This window comes from Oncorhynchus tshawytscha, unplaced genomic scaffold (assembly GCF_018296145.1).
Source record: "Oncorhynchus tshawytscha isolate Ot180627B unplaced genomic scaffold, Otsh_v2.0 Un_contig_3338_pilon_pilon, whole genome shotgun sequence".
NCBI lineage: Eukaryota > Metazoa > Chordata > Actinopteri > Salmoniformes > Salmonidae > Oncorhynchus > Oncorhynchus tshawytscha.
This window is the reverse complement of record NW_024609575.1, coordinates 190927-197500: the sequence shown is the minus strand read 5'-3', so window position 1 is coordinate 197500 and position 6574 is coordinate 190927. Positions and strand designations below refer to the sequence as shown.

The 6574-nt window shown below is 43.4% G+C and overlaps 1 pseudogene; it reads left to right on the top strand.

Moving 5' to 3' along the window:
* The window catches only part of LOC112241139, a 26441-nt pseudogene extending 25787 nt beyond the window's left edge, over positions 1 to 654 (top strand).
* The last annotated feature ends 5920 nt before the right edge of the window (positions 655 to 6574 follow it).

The window sequence follows — 6574 nt, the reverse complement described above, 5'->3', positions numbered from 1 at the left end:
CCCTTCTCTCTCTCGCCCTCTTTCTCTTTCCCTCCCCATCTCTTCCCTCTCCCTCTCTCTCCCTTCTCTCTCCCTTCTCTCCCCCCCCCTCTCCCTCTTTCTCTTTCCCTCCCTCCCCATCTCTTCCCCCTCCCCTCCTTCTCTCTCACTCCCTCTCTCTCCCTTCTCTCACTCCCCCTCTCTCTCCCTTCTCTCACTCCCCCTCTCTCCCTCTTTCTCTTTCCCTCCCTCCCCATCTCTTCCCTCTCCCCTCCTTCTCTCTCTCCCTCCCTCCTCCCCTCTCTCCCTCCCCTCCCTCTCTCTCTCTCTCCCCCTCTCTCATCTCTCTCTCTCTCTCTCTCTCTCTCTCTCTCAGGTTCAGGTCTGTCCATTGTGTCTTATACCCAGACACTCCGTGGTGTTCAGCCCTGACCTGGTACTGAGGTACTGACCCCACCAGTCCAGAGACACGGAAATTGGGGAGAAGACGAGAGATGGAGCAAAGACACAGAAGGGGGCGATAGACAGAGGAGAGAAGTGGAGAATAGAGACTAGAGATATTGATGAATGGATAGACAGAGGAGAGAACAGGAGAAACAGCCAATAGCCTCCCTCTGTATGGTTCCAGAATGATGATGTCATGATACGGTGCCTTCTGACCATAGAACGCCTTTCCAGCTCTCATGTCCTGCATGGTGTCACAGGGATGGAGTCGGATCGTTTTGGGGTTCCTAGGGCCTCATGGGGCACCTCGTGGGACGACACTGGATCTCTCCGTCACCGGATCCTTACGCCCTCTAACCCTTGACCTCTAACCCCTAGTCCCTCCCAGAGGGCCTGGTGGGGGAAGAGACGAGCGCGACGTTGTTGTGAAGTTGCTGATTGCAGATGGCTCTGTGTGTTGCAGCTCTAACAGAGAGCCTCTGTTTTAAGGCTGTTGTGTCGCTCCGCTTTGTAGCCTGAGTTCCAGTCTGTTTTTGTGCTGTCATCAACTCCTTGTCACGAACTCAATGTCACATTTGTCTCGTCCACGACAGCGATGTAGTTGGCATGGTAGCACAAACAGATCTGGGACCAGGCTATCTATTTTGTGAGTAGAATTTGTACATTTTTCCCCCCCTTGGTTGCTAAGGAGAATGGTTCTACCTCCTCTTTGGTGTTCAACATTCCTCTTCCTGCATCTTGGAGGCTGAAGGAGAATGGTTCTACCTCCTCTTTGGTGTTCAACATTCCTCTTCCTGCATCTTGGAGGCTGAAGGAGAATGGTTCTACCTCCTCTTTGGTGTTCAACATTCCTCTTCCTGCATCTTGGAGGCTGAAGGATATACAAACTGTGTCCTGTTTTTTTTGTTTTCCTTTTCAATATTCTTCCCAATATTAAGGTTTATTGTGGATTTTAAAAAGCATAATAATAACGTCAACAGACTCCGGATCTCAGACCAGTGAAGTGGTGTGTTTTACTGCTCGTTGTTTAAACAGTTGATTGTTCATAACTTTTCAGTCTTATCTTGTTTTTCCATCAGACAGCTGTCAATCAGACAACAGTAATAATGACTTGGAGTTGGATGGTGACCAAGCACTTTGCTGTCTGAAGCACCAGGGACTGTGTACATAAAGCAGGTCTCAGAATAGGGCTGCTGGTCTAGGATCAGGTGCCCTCTCTTATTCATTATAATCTAAACGGACAAACTGATCCTAAATCAGCACTCTTACACTGACATTCTTTATGAATATGCTTCCAGAAATCCCATTGGGGGGGGACTTTAAACCCAACATCCTACTGTATTGAAGACAGACTATGCATTTTGTTACCATGACGATATATATCTCATGTACATTTGTAAACAGAGGAATGTAGAAGGAGTAGAACGGGCCTCCCTATTCATGTCAACGGCGTCATAATGGGCAGACAGGCAGCCGTTCTAGTTCTATGTTTAGTAGTGGAATCCTGAGGCATGTTGGGAGGGATCAGAGAGGTGGAAACAGAAATAGAATGACTAGAACAGTCTCGGAACCTTTAACCCTGGTCATTTGACTCGTGGGTCCTCTCACATTGGCCGCCAGTCCACCCATCATGCCGTCATAATGGGGAGACCTGTTCTATGGACCCGGGCCATGGATTGTTTTTGTATCAGCGGAACACGTACATGTTCTTAATAAGTGTTCTGATGACCTCTCTCTCTCTCTGTGAGGTAATAATTGACCCATAATGGGTTTCTGATTGGAGATTGTTTATGAGAAGCGCTCCTCCTGGACTGGGCCTCTATAGACCTGTTCTGTTTTGACCACTGAGCATCATCTGCTTCAGTCATGTGTTTTTATGTTATTCTTTTGATCAGGACGGTTTCTGATTGGGATTTTACTGTGTTGTTGTCTTTGTCGTTGTTGTTGTTGGATGTATTCTCCAGTATCTGGACTATAGAAAGACAACAGTATCTCAAGGGATTTGAACGCCTTTTGTCTCACCACAGTGGTTGCTATTCTCTGCTTTTTTAATAAAGCCTAATAATGCCTTATTCAGCCTTATAGTGCCTTATTCAGCCTTATAATGCCTTATTCAGCATAATAATGCCTTATTCAGCATAATAATGCCTTATTCAGCCTTAGCGCCTTATTCAGCCTTAGCGCCTTATTCAGCCTTATAGCGCCTTATTCTGCCTTATTCAGCCTTATAGTGCCTTATTCAGCATTATAATGCCTTATTCAGCATTATAATGCCTTATTCAGCCTTATAATGCCTTATTCAGCCTTATAATGCCTTATTCAACCTTACAATGCCTTATTCAGCCTTATAGCGCCTTATTCAGCCTTATAGCGCCTTATTCAGCCTTATAGCGCCTTATTCAGCCTAATAATGCCTTATTCAGGCTTATAGCGCCTTATTCAGCCTTACAATGCCTTATTCAGCCTTACAATGCCTTATTCAGCCTTATAGCGCCTTATTCAGCCTTATTCAGCCTTATAGCCCTTATTCAGGCTTATAGCGCCTTATTCAGCCTTATAATGCCTTATTCAGCCTTATAGGGCCTTATTCAGCCTTATAATGCCTTATTCAGCCATATAGCACCTTATTCAGCCTTATAGCGCCTTATTCAGCCTTATAGCACCTTATTCAGCCTTATAGCGCCTTATTCAGCCTAACAATGCCTTATTCAGCCTAACAATGCCTTATTCAGCCTAACAATGCCTTATTCAGCCTATTAATGCCTTATTCAGCCTATTAATGCCTTATTCAGCCTTATAGCACCTTATTCAGCCTTACAATGCCTTATTCAGCCTTACAATGCTTTATTCAGCCTTATAGCACCTTATTCAGCCTTATAGCACCTTATTCAGCCTAATAATGCAAACATATTCTTACACAGACCGAGACACAAACAGATTCTCTCCCTCCCCCTCTCTCTCCCCACTCTCTCCTTCTTTCTCCCCCTCTCCATTAGTCCTTATCAGTAGGTCCCTCAGTAGAGACAGTCCTGTTAAGTGACTAAACCAGACAACTCCCCACACACAGTATTATCTGTGTAGTTAAATCAAGGCTACATTCAAACATGTATTCAAATCTGTGCAGACGCAGCACAGATAAGAGTCTTACATCAGCAGGTGTGACATGGATCTCCTATCTCTCTCTGGCTCTGCTGCGGACTGGCTGTGTGTGTGTGTTGGGGGGTTGTCTAGGGATGTTTGACCCTTCACCTTTACCCTCTGACCCAGTTTATGAGTCACTGGCTACGCACCCAGATAACACATGTCTGTTTCTCTTTCTGTGGCTCCCACCGACCCACCGACCCCCAGACCCACCGACCACCGCCCCACAGACCCACCGACCACCGCCCACAGACCCACCGACCCACAGCCCACCGACCCCACCGACCACAGACCCACCGACCCACCGACCCAGTGTTGGTCCCATGTTTCATGAGCTGAAATAAAACATCCCAGAAACATGTTCCATAAGCACAAAGACATGTATTTCTCTCAAATTCTGTTTGTTTACATCCCTGTTAGAGAACATTTCTCCTTCGCCAAGATAATCCATCCACCTGACATATGGGACATATCATGAAACGGATTCAAACAGCATGATGATGACAGGTGCACCTTGTGCTGTGGACAATAAAAAGGCCAGGTTTGCAAATCATTTTTGCACAAACTGTCAGAAACCGCAGTTCGTGGTTGTAACTGACTTCAGTGGGCAAATGCTCAACTTCGATGGCCACTGGCCACTGGCACGCTTCACAGATTCATCACAGTTTTAATTGTACTGGGCAGATGGCAGACCACATGTATGGCATCGTGTGGGCAAGCAAATTGCTGATGTCAACGTTGTGAAGAGAGTGCCCCCATGGTGGCGGTGGGGTTATGGTATCGGCAGGCATAAGCAACAGACGACAAACACTATTGCATTTTATCGATGGCAACTTGAATGCACCGAGACATCGTGATGAGATCCTGAGGTCCATTGTCGTGCCATTCATCCGCCACCATCACCTCATGTTTCAGCATGGTAATGCACGGCCCCATGTAACAAGGATCTGTACGCAATTCCTGTAAACTGAAAATGTCCCAATTCGTCCATGGCCTGCATACTCACCAGACATGTCACCCGTTGAGCATGTTTGGAATGCTCTGGATCGACATATATACGACAGAGTGTTCCAGTTCCCGCCAATATCCAGCAACTTCGCACAGCCATTGAAGAGGAGTGGGACAACATTCTACAGGGCACCAATCAACAGCCTGATCCACTCTAAGAGAAGGTGTGTCGTGCTGCATGAGGCAAATGGTGGTCAGACGCCCCTACTTTTTTTTTAAGGTATCTGTGACCAACAGATGCATATCTGTATTCCCAGTCATGTGAAATCCATAGATTAGGTCCTAATGCATTTATTTCAATTGACTGATTTCTTTTCATGAACTGTAAGTTGCGTGTTCCATTTTTATATTTTTGTTCCGTGTAATTTGAACAAATATCACCATGGTAACGAACGTATTTCAGTTAAACTGTAGTGACTTTCTCAAGAGAAGACCGGTGCAACGTTAATGTTTTTTAATCCAATTTACAACGTTAATCCTGATCATACAAACCCGAGCCAAGATATCCAAAACAACTACCTCATTGAATTCATACCTTTTCAGGTCATTTTAATGAGAAAGTCATGTTTTCAACTCAATACCACAACTCATGTTACCAAGCTGGGAGGTACAGTTATTAAAGTAATGAGTATTGAGCTGGCTACTGTTTCCATTATTAGTATTGAGCTGGCTACTGTTTCCATTATTAGTATTGAGCTGGCTACTGTTTCCATTATTAGTATTGAGCTGGCTACTGTTTCCATTATTAGTATTGAGCTGGCTACTGTTTCTATTATTAGTATTGAGCTGGCTACTGTTTCCATTATTATTTGAGTATTGAGCTGGCTACTGTTTCTATTATTAGTATTGAGCTGGCTACTGTTTCCATTATTAGTATTGAGCTGGCTACTGTTTCCATTATTAGTATTGAGTATTGAGCTGGCTACTGTTTCTATTATTAGTATTGATTGAGTATTGAGCTGGCTACTGTTTCTATTATTAGTATTGAGCTGGCTACTGTTTCCATTATTAGTATTGAGCTGGCTACTGTTTCTATTATTAGTATTGAGCTGGCTACTGTTTCTATTATTAGTATTGGGTATTGAGTATTGAGCTGGCTACTGTTTCTATTATTAGTATTGATTGAGTATTGAGCTGGCTACTGTTTCTATTATTAGTATTGAGCTGGCTACTGTTTCTATTATTAGTATTGAGTATTGGGTGTTGAGCTGGCTACTGTTTCCATTATTAGTATTGAGCTGGCTACTGTTTCTATTATTAGTATTGAGCTGGCTACTGTTTCTATTATTAGTATTGAGTATTGGGTGTTGAGCTGGCTACTGTTTCCATTATTAGTATTGAGCTGGCTACTGTTTCCATTATTAGTATTGAGTATTGAGCTGGCTACTGTTTCCATTATTAGTATTGAGTATTGAGCTGGCTACTGTTTCTATTATTAGTATTGAGCTGGCTACTGTTTCCATTATTAGTATTGAGCTGGCTACTGTTTCTATTATTAGTATTGAGCTGGCTACTGTTTCCATTATTAGTATTGAGCTGGCTACTGTTTCTATTATTAGTATTGAGCTGGCTACTGTTTCCATTATTAGTATTGAGCTGGCTACTGTTTCTATTATTAGTATTGAGCTGGCTACTGTTTCTTATTAGTATTGAGCTGGCTACTGTTTCTATTATTAGTATTGAGCTGGCTACTGTTTCTATTATTAGTATTGAGCTGGCTACTGTTTCCATTATTAGTATTGAGAGCTGGCTACTGTTTCTATTATTAGTATTGGGTAGTATTGAGCTGGCTACTGTTTCCATTATTAGTATTGAGCTGGCTACTGTTTCCATTATTAGTATTGAGCTGGCTACTGTTTCCATTATTAGTATTGAGCTGGCTACTGTTTCTATTATTAGTATTGAGTATTGGGTGTTGAGCTGGCTACTGTTTCCATTATTAGTATTGAGCTGGCTACTGTTTCCATTATTAGTATTGAGCTGGCTACTGTTTCTATTATTA